This window comes from Strix uralensis, chromosome 10 (assembly GCF_047716275.1).
Source record: "Strix uralensis isolate ZFMK-TIS-50842 chromosome 10, bStrUra1, whole genome shotgun sequence".
Classification (NCBI taxonomy): domain Eukaryota; kingdom Metazoa; phylum Chordata; class Aves; order Strigiformes; family Strigidae; genus Strix; species Strix uralensis.
This window is the reverse complement of record NC_133981.1, coordinates 4,921,064-4,935,207: the sequence shown is the minus strand read 5'-3', so window position 1 is coordinate 4,935,207 and position 14,144 is coordinate 4,921,064. Positions and strand designations below refer to the sequence as shown.

The 14,144-nt window shown below is 37.1% G+C and overlaps 1 protein-coding gene across 4 annotated transcripts in view; it reads left to right on the top strand.

Annotated features, from left to right (window-relative positions):
- Positions 1–14,144, top strand: part of FHIT (fragile histidine triad diadenosine triphosphatase) — a 622,267-nt gene that overhangs the window by 160,503 nt on the left and 447,620 nt on the right. The window contains exon 3 of one of the 4 annotated variants that reach the window (XM_074878821.1): positions 7,601–7,630. The exons of 2 other annotated variants lie outside the window; for them this stretch is intronic. The gene's annotated coding sequence lies outside the window, so the exon portion shown is untranslated. Of the gene's footprint in view, positions 1–7,600; positions 7,670–14,144 lie in introns of those variants that run through there. One more of the 4 variants, XM_074878822.1, reaches the window with a different exon arrangement.

Here is a 14,144-nt window from a genome sequence, read left to right as displayed (position 1 = left end):
GAATGGTTTGGGTTGGAAGAGACCTTAAAGACCATCTAGTCCCAACCTCCCTGCCATGGGCAGGGACACCTTCAACTAGACCAGGTTGCTCAAAGCCCCGTCCAGCCTGGCCTTGAACCCTTCCAGGGAGTGGGCAGCACAGCTTCTCTGGGCAACCTGTGCCAGTGTCTCACCACCCACACAGTAAAGAATTTCTTCCTTATATCTAATCTAAATCTACTCTCTTTTAGTTTAAAACTGTTCCCCCTCATCCTATCCCTCCCCACCTTTCCTGTAGCCCTTTTAAGTCCTGGGAGGCCACTCTAAGGTCTCCCCAGAGCCTTCTCTTCTCCAGCTGAACCCCCCCCCAACTCTCTCAGCCTGTCCTCACAGGGGAGGTGTTCCAGCCCCCCGAGCATCTTCATGGCCTCCTCTGGACCCCCTCGAGCAGGTCCATGTCCTTCTGATGTTGGTGCCCCCAGAGCTGGACACAGCACTGCAGGGGGGTGGGTCTCACAAGAGCAGAGCAGAGGGGGAGAATCCCCTCCCTCGCCCTGCTGGCCACACTGCTCTGGATGCAGCCCAGGACACGGTTGGCTTTCTGGGCTGCGAGCGCACATTGCTGGCTCATGGTCAGTTTTCCATCCACTGATACCCCCAAGTCCTTGGGGCTGCTCTCCATCCACTCCTCGCCCAGCCTGTGTTTGTTCTTGGGATTGCCCTAACCGATGGGCAGGACCTTGCCCTTGGCCTTGTTGAACTTCATGAGTTCATGATGTACTTTAAATAATGACTGTATTCTTAAATCATGATCTCAAGAGAAATGAGGGAGGTTGAAGAAATCCACTTAATTTGGGGCAAAATTTGTAGCTCCAGTTACAAAATACTGGTAATCTTTTAATACAGGATCCTCAACCTGAATAATTTGATTTGTTTAAAAAAAAAGAAATTTTATCACACTATTTCAGAAGTATGGCAAGGACTTCCTGCTAGTCTTTGATTTGGTACCTGATATTGATACGGTGTATATCTTCTTTGTCTCCCTTTCAGCCATTTTTAAAGACCAGGGTTAGTACTTTTTTTTTTTTTTTTTTAATTCCCAAACAGTAAGCTTATAATGAGATGGCTAGTCTCCTGGCTCAGGAGTTAGGAATAACAGAAATTCTTTGTCAGGTAGGTAAATTCTGATTCTTTTAGAGAATCTCAAGTCTGAGAACGAATTGCTGCTAAGGAATCAAGTCCTTGGAACTTCATTTAGCTACCTCGGTGGAAGCCATTTATCTCTGAGGAGCTGATTTTGAACTTCAGTCCACAGTCAGAAGAGCATCGGCTTGTGCATTGTGACAACCTTGTGTCAACTTGTATCTCCTTATTTCCAGCAGTTAAGTTTCATTAAAAGACAGGCAAATTATATTGAATAGCTTGCTGAAATTACTGTCCAATATAAGCAGTAGCACTTGCAAGTTATTACATACAAGAGAGATGTGTTTACTGTTTAAGTAATAGCAATTTTAAAATAAATTGTCTATTTGTGTTCTTGATTATGGCTGCTTGCATTAGGCAGTGTCAAGCTATTAATGTTTCAGGTGTTGTCTTATAAATACATACTTTCAGGGAATGTTATACAATAGCCATCATCTGACCGTGACTCCACAAGGTTATAGAATAAGAATCTTCCAGTATTAAAAGTAGTAACTTCTTCAGCTCAGTAAGTTTGATTTGGATGTCTGAGCAGCCACACGCTTTAAAGCAGCTGTCTGTGACTAAAGAATTCTGATTTTACTTGCTTCTTTCTAATTACTGATACACGAAAACATGCAGCAAAGTAAGCAAACTGGAAGAATTGAAAGTTGGCATAGAATTGAAGGAGTTTGGTGTCGTTGGTAGAACAGAGATGTAGTGGGGTAGTCTCCTGGCTGGAGTGCTGAAATATATGGATACAGGATGAACAGACTGGGAAGGGGAAGCGCGTCCTATGGAGGGAAGTGGTCTGAATTCATGGAGACCTACTTTTGAAGTAGGTGATGAGCCAGTTGAGAGCTTTTTTTGGGTAAAGATCATCCAGTAAAATGATCAGTAAAAATCTTTCTCCTTTATAGTGTTCTAATTTGAATACTGAGAACTGGAAATACTTGGCATCACTAATTGTTTCTGAAGAACCTTTTGTCTCAGCCCCTTTGAGACTAGAGAACTTTAAAGGGAGTATATCAATATATTATGAAGTATTTGCATATAATATTGAGCAACCTGCATACTAGAATTTAGAACAGTAATGTGAGATATTTCTTCCCCTGCCTTGATATTACTAAATAACAGGGGTAAAAAAGAGTAAAAATCTGGAGATGGGAAAAAGCAGATTCACTTCTAAGAAGGAGAGGTGGCAATAGATAAATTAGAACAATTGTGCTCCTTAAAAACTATTTTTCATTGTGTGTTACAGAAAGCAAATAAGGCTGTGGAGGGAAAATCTGGAGAGGAGTGAAAGAATAAATACCTTCACAGAAGTCCAGATTCCTCTTTGGAATCCTGTTATCTTGATTTGAGAGGGGATGTATTGGGGGTTTGTATGTGAGATGTGCTTTACCCAGATTAGAAAGCTGTCCTGTAAAACCAATATTCTTCTTAGAGGCCTGGTGGATGGCACCTCAGAGATTATAGCTAAATACGTCCTTTTTCTAAATTTTGGCCAACATTTTTAACCTCAGGTACCCAAAAGAACTAGTGTCATTCTGTCCCTTGGTAGAAAGGATATTTGACATATGTGAGGTCACACTGCCTAAAGTAGCAGAATTAATTTGTGCTAATATGCAGGAAAGGGGTTTTCTACATTGCAGATATATAGGTTTGTAAAATGCAGATTGTGTCAACCAACGTGGCAGTATTTCTCAATATATAAACAGAGCGGGTAGGAAAATGCATGCAATGCAGGTAACAGGTCTGGATTTCAGAAACTTCACCTTTAGTAGGGGTATTGAAAAATAGCACACTGGTTGATGGGCAGGAAAGAAAAAATTATTATTATTATATCAGAACAAGGGTCTAGATATATCAAATCCTGAGACATAATTTCCTAGAAGAGACCAAGGAGCTATGTGTATATTCCTTTAGTTAGTACAGAAGGTGAGAAGAAGAAGAAGAAGTTTTGTTGTAGTTGTTATTTTTTGTACATGCTTTTTCTTCTAAGATCAGTGATCCTGTAAGTAACAGAAAGTGGCAAATGTGCAGCAGTAACACTGGGAAGACCTCTCTTTCTCCGTGAGCAAAGGACATCATTTCTGCAGGGAGATTCTTCCCATTTTGAGGCATCCAGAGGGCTAATTGGCACCAAAAATAAGTTTTGTCTGATTATAAAAAATTGCAGGGTTGATAAGGTCTACCACATCAGTTTTCTAGACACTGAAATAAGCCGGTTTTAATTGCTTAATACTTTGATTTAGGGCCAGATTTAAAAAAAATAATAATTGAGGATTAAACCTCCTATGTGCTCCTATGAGTGGAATGTAATTTTCAGAAGTGTTTAGTATCCAATAGTTCTCGTTCAGGTTCATGCAGTCTCTTTCAAGAAAACACGGGAAGATAATCTGTACTCTGGAATACAGCAATCTGGAAATAAAACAGATTTTTAGCATGTTCTTTAGTAATGAGATACACTTGCTTAATCAAAATAAACAAAACAGAAGAATAGGTAGAGGCATGGCCCGTGTTTAAAGGAAGTCCCAGGCCTGCCTGATTATAAAGAACTGTTTGAAAGCAATTCCTCCTTAGGAAATGATTACTTCTGTCATCCAGCGAAGGTCAGTGGCACATTCAGTTAATAGCTACATCAAAGATGGAAGCATATATTGAAAGAATACCATAACTCCAAGTCAGTTTGGGCAGAAAACAAAAAAAATGCAGTTTGTAGGGTCTTCCTTAGCCTTTTAAGGTTTTGCATAAGGTTTTGTGGTCTTTTCTGTGTTAATAATTCTTTCCCAAACTGCTTCCAGAAGGGCCCAGGAAAATCAAATCTTGGTTGTGCTCTGGTAATGCCAAAACGCTGTAGCCAGTGGACAAAGGTCTGGTTTTGTGCACACAGTTGGTATGTTGGTAAGACTGGAAGTAATCCTATTGAAATGAACTTGATTTCTAATTGTCACTAATAGAAGAAATTTCTGTCCTCAAAAACAGAATGTTTCCAGTGCTGGAAGCATGTACACATGTTGGACTCAACAACTAGTGCTGTCACAGCCAGTATTTATGCATATGTGAAAGTAGTAATTTTATTTGTGTCTTAAACACAAACATTTTAAAAGTTAAAATATAAATTTAAAGGATTTAAATGATCCCTTCTCCTGTTGTGCCCTTTTGCCCCAGCAGTCAACCAGAAACCCTTACCACTGCTTTTTCTTGCAGTTTAATTTATAGGTTATAAATAATTCTTCTCAATAGGTTTTGCTTTGAAGTCTAACTTTTGAACTTTAATATACACTACAATACTATATTGTTACATTGGCAAACAATTGGCTGAGACAAGGTAATATGATTTTAAAGCTGTTTGTTCTTGCCTACTTTAATAAAAAAAGAAAAATAGCAACAGAGAATGTGACTAAAATAGGCCTGAATGATCTTAAGGCAAGATGATACCGTTACCACATGAGAAACCTTGTTTCATGTCACATGGGACTATTGGGAATGCTCTTTCTGTCTGTAGCCTTTTAAGGAAAATAAACTATCATGTTGAATAATGTTTTGTGTTTCCTTCCACTTGTCTTGTGTATTCCCCTTGTCTATCTGTTTTATATATTCAGATTGGAGATGGTTTGGGGCAGAGGTCATTCTGCTTTTTCTGTCTGGATGTAATGTAGTGACTCTAGACACCTGTTTGAGTACTTAATGTAATAATGTTTAATCACACAGTACAGACAGGGGCTTCTTCCTAGGTATAGACCCTTCAGTTTTATGTAGCATGATTTGTGGGGAGTAAAGTTTCAGGTTTATTTTCTGTTTGCTTTGAATTTACAAATAGGTTGGTTTTAGAAGTTTTATGAACTTCATGAAGTAGAATGACTTTTTTTTTTTTTTTAAATTACAATGGATATGATACAGGGATCGGAAGGAAGTGTGGCTACGTTAATCAAAGCTGTCAGCTCTTGTTACTGGAGCATTCTTTGTATCAATTTTTAAAGTGTTTAATAAAACATAGGGACTGTTTCTCCTCTTTCTAGTCTGTAGTCATCTAGGTACGTTGAAGTCAAGGGAAGATACTTTTCATGTACCCCACGGTAATGAGAAGAGAACAATAGATTCTCTTCTGCTGAAGGTTTCAGCATCTGGTGAGCAGTTTCTTTTCCTAGGCTGAAAAAGAAATCAGCAGTAGGTAATGGCTTCTGTTTAAAACTCTTGATGGACCGTTGGCAGCTTTTCCTGGCTAGCTCTAGGGCACTGGTTGCCTTTGATATGAATTTTGGGTCAAATTCTGTGTAAATTTATTTCTGTAAATCAGATACGGCTCTAATTTGATTCGTTTGTTTAAGGAGTGAGAGGATAAATTAGTTTCTTGATTTTATTACATACTCTCATTTTGCGGTTCTGTACATGTGTATTAAAAATAAGTGAGATTACTTGATTTTGCTTGAAGCTTGGAAATGCAGTGCCATCCTTCTAAACCTCTGAAGTTTGTTGTGTACTAAATGCATAAGTAGTTCTGCTGTGTTTCCAAGATGCAATCCTTCTTGAGGTAGACTTTGGCAACTGCATAATTAAGACAGCCACTGAGTGCAGCAGTTCAGTTTGAGAAACAAGCAAGAATATCGCACTGAATTGAAATGGAAATTATGAGGGTACACCTTAGCCAACTCGGGCTATCTGACTACTGTAACTACAGTAGGGAAAGGAACTCTGCAATTCTCATGGATGAAAAATAAAACTTGTTTCTCTGTGCTTCTATAGGACAAGATGTTGAGTACAGGCACCTCTGTAAAAATTAGTGCTGACAACTTTGCAGGAAGAAATAGAAAAGTGTTTTCAAGAAACATTTTAAAACTAATTAGAATTTTATCAAATCTTGAAATACAGAAAAATCAATATAAAATATGTGTATTTTGTAACTATAGGAAATTAATTCACACATGGCTTAGAATAACACATAAGCATGGGCTGAAAGATAAATATCTGCATAAATGATATCATGAGCAGGGAATGGATACAGTTGAGGATTAGCCTCAAATGCAGTTCTGGACGCAGAGCTGTGGTCTGATATGCTTAAATTTAAAAATTTGAATAATTAGAAATTTATCCTCTCCCTTAGGGAACGTTGTACATTTCTAATTTTTAGTAATGTGGAAATATAAATTAAACATAGCTCACTCTTTAGCTTTTCTTATTGTTTTTTGTTCTTACGTTGTGATAGATAAAATCAAGATTTAAGCCTTGCCTAAAGGGCTGCTAATCTGTTTGCTCTTGATCTCTGTATCTGTTTCCAAGAGGCCAGAATAATGACTCTAAGGCTGATAGGTTTCTGGGTTGTTCTTTCCTTTTCAATCCCTAAAGAGTACAGGGCCTCCTGCTAAGACAGTTCTTTTTATGCTCTCTCCCGTAGTAAAAAGTAAGCTGCATTTTAACAAGACTTCTGTTTTTAAACAAACAAAGAGGTGCCCTGAGCAGAGGTGTTTATACAACAGTGTAATCATTATAATGTTTCTCTTCAGGCGAAGTGAGACATTTTAAATAAGGTCCTTTCCTATTCAGAACTGTGGAATCATAGGAGTGGGAGGCTAATAAAGTTCAATTTTAAATTCTAAAGGAGTGGGGGGTGTGTGTGTTAGGAGTCACTAGTCTTTGCTATTTCGCCAACCATTTTTCTGGCTCTTGGGAGACCTGCCTCGCTCTTTGTTTTCCCTGAAATGGTATTTGGCATTGGCCAAATAGTCTCTCACTCTTGGGCCTCTGCTTGTGGATTCATCTCTTCAGTTTGTGGAATTAGATGGCAAATTATTTTTCTTTCCAGTGTTTATGCTGAAGCTGCTGCCTAGCATTCCTGATTTGTCTAGGATCTTAGTTTTGCTGTAATGCTGAGAAATTACTTTTTTGTCTCCACGTGCTAATGAAGGGAACATAAAGAAAACAGGATCCACATGGTGTTCTGTGCAGATGGCTCTCCGGACCAGAGGAATGTTTAATTTTCCCTCAAACTTAAGACTGGGTGTCAGTGGGTAGGTAACAATAAAGACATGTAGATAGTAAGAAAAACTAGTCCGCTAAGTGCTGGTTTCTTGCAAGAGATTTAGTAATGGTACTTCTGGTTCCCCTTTAAGGGGTTTGCAGCTCATAAACTTCTATGTTATTGCTAATCACTGCTAGCTGAAGATACTAACAGTTTTCTGGATTGGTGGTAAAATTGCTGTGTTTTATCCCAAAATTGGCTACATCTCTGGAATCAAAGAAATTATTCCCATGTAAATAACCTGTGAATTGGGTTTTGTAGTTTGTCAAGAAAGCTGGGTTATTTGGAGGTAATAGCCTCTGTTTAAATAGTCCTATCTCTTTGCAAGTGTTCTTGTCAGGTGAAACATAACTGTAACTGGACTCTGTATGTGGACTAGTTTTTGTATAAGAAACCTAATTTTCCTTTTATACTTTTTAGGCTTCTCTTGGAATGCATTGGCTTACACAGGTCTGTAAGAATTGCATCCGCCTTTCATCCTAACCAGAGGTAGGGTGTGGTTAGTATGTCCTAGCATACCTTTGTAGTAAGGCTTTTGCCAGAGTAACTTTCTCTTGAGATTCTTGTAGACCTTTATTAGACTTTTGATAGGCCTTGCACCAGCCTGTAGGATGTGGATATGCATTTCAGAAGTTGGCAGAAACGCACTTCTATTTTTTTTTTTTTTTTTTTTCCCCCAGAATCATACAGCCACTGCTGTAATGGAATATAAGTGTGCATGCTTTGATCTACATTAAAGATCAAAGAACCACTGCACTTTTCTGTTGGTTCTGAGTTGGCATGTCCTTCCCTAAAATTTTCAAAGGTTTTTTGTTTAGAATAGTGATTATATTTTAGATGCCATTGAAATTCGTCAGAAGCTTCAACACATGTTTGAGTGTTGTTTGGAATAGCAATGGCTTTTTTTTTCTTCTTCTTTAAAGAAAAAAAACTGTGCATAAGTGCATTTCTGAATCAGTCTCCAAACTCCACAAACATCACTTTCTTCTGCCTAGAGAGACACTGTGACATATGGTGGTGGCAGCAGCAGCTGAATCTCTATGAAAATTTAGAACTATGTTGTATGAATTTAATCGGGAATCTAATCTTGAAAAAGACCACTGCAGATGAAAGGCCACTGCTCCATGTGCTGGTTTATATAACTCTCCAAGGATTAATTAATTTTTTTGGTACTGATGATGAGCATTTTTCTGGTGATGAGCATTTGTACCTATGGTAATTTGGTAGCTGGTAAATTGATGGAATTCCAGACAATACAGACGTTTAACCATCTGCCTTGTTTGTTTTCACTTGAATAAGCTTTGCCCAGTTCAAACTAAATAATTTTGGAAGAAGGGACTGAAGAGAGAAGCAGCCAAATGTTTGTTTATTTATTTGCAAACAAAAATATTGTGCTTAGTTTTAAGTATTGTTTACACTCTAATCAGATTTTTAAATTTAGTGTTATACCTGATTGCAAATAAAGACACATGTATAATTAGTGACAAACAGCCTTCCAACAGTCGTCCTAAACTCTTTATTTTGAAAGTAAATGTAAATAGCTGTTTTTCTGCTTATGGTGGCAGACTTTTTTGGCACTGAGAAAAGAGGCTGCATACCAAGCTTTTAAAAAGGTGCAAAGATAACGTTGATTAATGTGGGTTATTATGTAAGTACTGGACTAGCATTCATAACAGAATCAAAGGTGTAACAGAAATTAAACTTGCATTTAATTTTAATTACAAATTACCTCATTTACTTAGTCCCCTACCACACCTGTCTGCTCAATGATCATTACTGTGAAAGCACCAAAATATTGGTGAGTCTCCTATGTCTGCTATGTAAGGTGGCTTAAAGGAACTATTTCTGAGTTTAGAGGGGCAGGCACCAGTGGGGTCACTTTAGTCTGGCTTCCACAGTCACTGGACAAAGCCTACAACTTCCCCGTATTAACTCATAGTTGAATTAGATCTTTCAGAAGAACATCTTATCTTTATTTGTTAAAGATTACTCTTGATAGAAAATCACTGCTCTTGGTAATTTATTCAAACAATAAATCATCCTTAAGAGAAATACACCAAACAAAACATGCACTTAATTTCTAATCTAATCTTTTTTTAATAGTTACCATTTTCCATCAATAGAAGCCTTCATATCTTTGTGTTTCTAGACTGTGAAGATCCTGGGCTTGTAGCTGCTTTTGCACTCAAGACACTCCTCAAGCTTCCTTTCAATAAGTGAAATAGATGGAGTTCTGTGCCCTTTTGCAAAGTATGTTTTCTAATTGATTTATTGTGTTTGTCTCACTTGAATATTCTCCAATATATCCACCTGATTAAAAAACTTATAAATCCTTGAATGGGGCCCTATTCCAGCTGTGACTGTACCGGTGCCAAATACAGAAAGTAGTTTAATATCCGTTTGTGTGCTTGGGATTTCCCTCTGTGTGTGTCCAGTGATGATGCTAAACCTTTGCTGCACGGTCTGTGAGGCTAATTCCAACGACTCTAGGTCTCTTCTAAACTGCTGATTCTCAGTGTAGTTCTTGATGTGCAGATACAACTTACTGGTTTGTTAAACTTGATGTTTAGTGCAAATTCTGCAGTGTTCAGCTAAAACGAGTTGATTCTTCTTTACAGTTATTTGTGATGTGTATTAATGATCTTTTTTTTAAAAAATACATTTTGTGTATTTCATGTTGATTTTACATCATTCCAGTTTCTTAATGAAAATGTCATGGGCTGCTAAGTTGTTTTTTTGAAACATGTATCATTTTGAAGATGAAGCCTTTTTTATCGGTCAAGCTTTCAAATGCATTTTGAAAAACCAAAAAAGCTAGATTCCAGATAGCTAACTTTATTTCCTATAAATCCATCTCAAATGGCATTAGTTTTATTTTAAATGTTTTTCACTATAGCTCGTCATGTTTGCTTCCATTTCTTAGTAACTTTTTTAACAGAAATGTGTGCAAATATATGGAAATGAAAAGTACTGTTAAAAGTTGGGCTTCATTTGAGATGTTGGTATTGCCAGGTGCTAGAAGATCATAGAATCCCATGGAGCATCTTGTAGAGTGGAAACAGTGTATGTTCAGTGGAGCTGGTGTGGTTACTGAAGGGCTTGGTTTCCTGTTCATCGTTTAGAAACAATCATTAGAAAATTTCTATAATGCTTGTTCTTGTGGACAGACCTTCCAGTGCATAAAGAAAATATTTGTGTATATTCCATAGAAAAAAGCAGTTTTTATTGAGCAAGGAAATTAGTCTGGTATAGTCTAGCTTGTTTCTACTCTAAAGTGTACATTTGGTTTTGATAGATGAATGGAGCTTGGTTTGGTGGTGTATACGTTAAGGACAACGTTAATAATTAGTCTGAAGTATTTTTGACACTGTAAATAAATTGAGAAATTTATTTATAATTTGTAAGAAGACATACCCATTGGATAAAGCTTTCAAGTGCTCTGATTTGGAATAGAGATTTTGAGGTAGAAGTTGAAAGGCAGTTGGAATACTGAAACAATACTATCCACAGATTGTGAGTTTGAGTGTAAGCGTGATAAGCACAATCATCAGATGATTCTTCTTCCTCACTTGAATAACTGCCTGAGAAGAAACTGTTCCTGGGTCATCTTGGTACAAAAGGACATTTGAGGAGAATAATTTTTTGCTTTAGAGCATTTTTGTTTTTTCCACTGATACTTACGAACACAAAAATTCTGCTTTGGTTTGGTCTTGCTCTTTTTGTATATGAACATTTTTCTGCTATAAAGCTAAGGTAAAATGTGGTAGCTGTAGCAGTGAAAGAGTATACATACTGCTGAAAGTTAATCAGATAACACAGAAAATTAACTAGTATCGTCTTAGGGTTACTTTTGATTGCAGAAATCGCTCTTTGCCCTGAATAGGCAGTTCAAATAAATCATGCAAATAGACAATGAGTTAATGGAATAAATTAGAAGGGGATTAGTAGTAGATGCCCTTTATTCATCAGAGGAATGTCAGAGAGCTGTATATACCACTTAAGAATTAAATTTTCCATTTTCCATGTTATTTCATATTATTGTTTTGATATACTCATGTTGAAAGAATAGGATGAATCTTGAGTATGTGTTATTGAATGGCATAGGTATATTCACTTATAATCCACTTTTTATTTATTATTATTCACTTATTTATAAATAAGGAGGTATATCCATGTATTATCCAATTTTTAAAGTTTGGGGAACTTTACGTTATTAAAATCAGTTAAATCTGGATCAAACACTAGTCTCACATCTGGTAGATCCATACCATTGACTTATGAAATATGTAAATAGGCTATAAATTCTTTCAAATAGTAAAATAAATTATGGAAAATTTACCTAGTGTAACTTTATGTAAGTGAAGTGGCACTAAACGATAGCAGAGAAGACTCGATCTACAATATTGATGTGATAAGGAGGATTTCTGAGAATGCATCTTAAGTAGAGTCTAGCGTGATGGGAATTTTTCCTTCCTGTGAAGAGCCTTTGGATTGTGCCTTTAGTAAATTAAACCAAAATAAATTGAGAAATTAATTTAAAACAGTGTTGATTCAAAAATAATTAAGTATGGCAACACTTATATCTAACGCATTCAAGAATTGTATGTAAATACATGTTGCACTTAGGCTTACCTGGTTATTTGCATATTATATGCACTACAGCATAATAGTTTTAAATGGCTTTAAATGCAAACTGCTGCTGAGGTTTGATTGCTGATTTGAGATAATACTTTAGTTGTGTTTCGAAAATAAATTCCTCCAGGGAAATCAATATTTGTCATGTCAGATTCCATACCTTCGTTTGTTCGGGGACAGGGTTGCCTCTGGGGAAGTGCTGATCGTTCATATGTTACTGTATTAGCAAGATCTATTTGTGGAATAAAGAATTGCTCAGTCCAGATTCATCTATCATCCTGCTCTCTTCTGTCTTCTCCCTGAATGTCCTGCACCAGGGTTGGTAAAATCTACATTCTGAACTTGAGAAAGTAATAGTTCTGGCTCCTGGAGCCTTGGCTTGTTTCCTGTGTACCCAATAAATGTTTGACTGTGTATGTTTGTGTTCAGGAGGGATAGGGAATACCAGTGTATGGGAAAGATAAAGGGGTTTGTAACTAGCTGGAGAAACATGCTTTATTGAGGTTATTCTCCAACATAGAAATAATGACAAAATGTGAGCAATAGAACTGCTTTTTTTTCCCTTGTGTGGTTGTGGGTGTATGTGTGCACCAAATGTTAGTAAAATTAATGACATACTAATACTATGCTTTGATTTGTCTTCAGAATTCTCCCATGAAGTATGATGCTCCAAGTAATTCATCAGTCTTATATTTCTTTTTAAAATACAAAGCTGTCTTGCAAATTTAACCAGATTTTCTCTATCGACCTGTAGAAATTGGAGAAAAAAATTTACCCTGCCCAGTAAATAACCTGACTAATTCATCTGAGTAGGATAGGCACAAGCACAGTTCCACATTGTGCCTTTCAGAAGGTAAATCTCCTGCAAAATGGGATCATTGCGCTCTCTTTGCCCTCATGGCCAGAACTGCAAGCTTTCTCCATGCAGGAGTGTGACTGCTCCCCACACCACTTCTGGGTTTACAATCACATTTCAAGAGATGCAGTTGCTTCAGGTGGTACTTGTGAGACTATGCGACTCTTTCATCCAAGATTACTCATCCCAAATTGTTGGTTCTACAGAGTAGCATCTTTATCAGTAATGCAAAGATTCCCCAAAGCGTGCTTGCCTGCTTTAATAGTGCAAATGTCCAGGGCATGGGCCCAGGCACAAACTGAGAAGCTGCATCTGAGCAAATCTGGAGTTGTAGTATCCCGTGCTATACGTTCTGAAGAGACGCATATCAAAGTACTTTGTAAAAGTAATAATTTTGGGTATTCAGCTGTAAGAATACAGATTAGCTATTGCTATAGCAACCTGTATACATTCTTCAGTTAAAACAATGAATTACAAAATATCAGTCCTACATCTAAAAGAGTAAGGTCCAAAATTCCTTTCTTTAAAGTTAACACATAGGTCAGTCACAGCTTGGAATCTATGTACTGAATATGGAACTGGAATATTTTGCTGCATGTTGCTATGCAGCAGTTGAGTTTCACTTTCCATTTAGCTAAGTGCATTAAGAGTGTGTTACATGCAAGCAAAACAACAAAAGAAAATCCCCCGGGTGTTTGAATCACCTGAAAAATTGTATTCGGGAAGGTTCAGTTTTGTGGATGTGGGTTTCTGTGCTTTACCCCTATAGCAGTGTGATACTGAAAAGTGAACTCCTATGTTATATTGCTCATTCAAGGGCTATTGAACAGGTCAAAGGGGAGCGTATAGAGAGCATGTTGGATTGCTAGAGGGTAGAAGCTTCCCTCAGCTTGTGCAGTGAGAAGTTAATGAGCATATACTAAAATAAGAAACAATTATCAAGATTAATACTAAATAACCTGGATTAACTCAAGTTAGATTATTAGTGCAATTACTTCAGAGGGCACAAGAATAAGAATTAGTTGTTAAAACTTGCTGTTGAAGATCTTTCTTTGGAAGTGATCACCTATTAAACTGCATTGATTTGTGAAGTTTTGAATTTTTGAAGATTTAACTGATACAGGAGACAATGCTATATGTCTGGAAATTCACATGTGTTGATACATACGCAGGTGTACAATCATCTGGTTTAATCAAATAACAAAACATGAGCTAGTTTACCTATTTCTACTAGAGAAAAAGGTTTTTCCAATACCATTTTAAGTGAGTTGGGAGAACTTGAGTACAACAATACAAAAGGAGCTATCTTCAGTGCACTTGTAAGTACTTTCAGTGAAGGGGATGTGGATGCTTTTGCTTGTGCTAATCATTGAAGGAAGCAGTGAAAAGAGTGGGAAGAGGATGGGAAAAACAGCTTTCCATGTTTCTAATCATTATTAGGAAGCAAATCTGTGACAAGATGCCATCTTAATG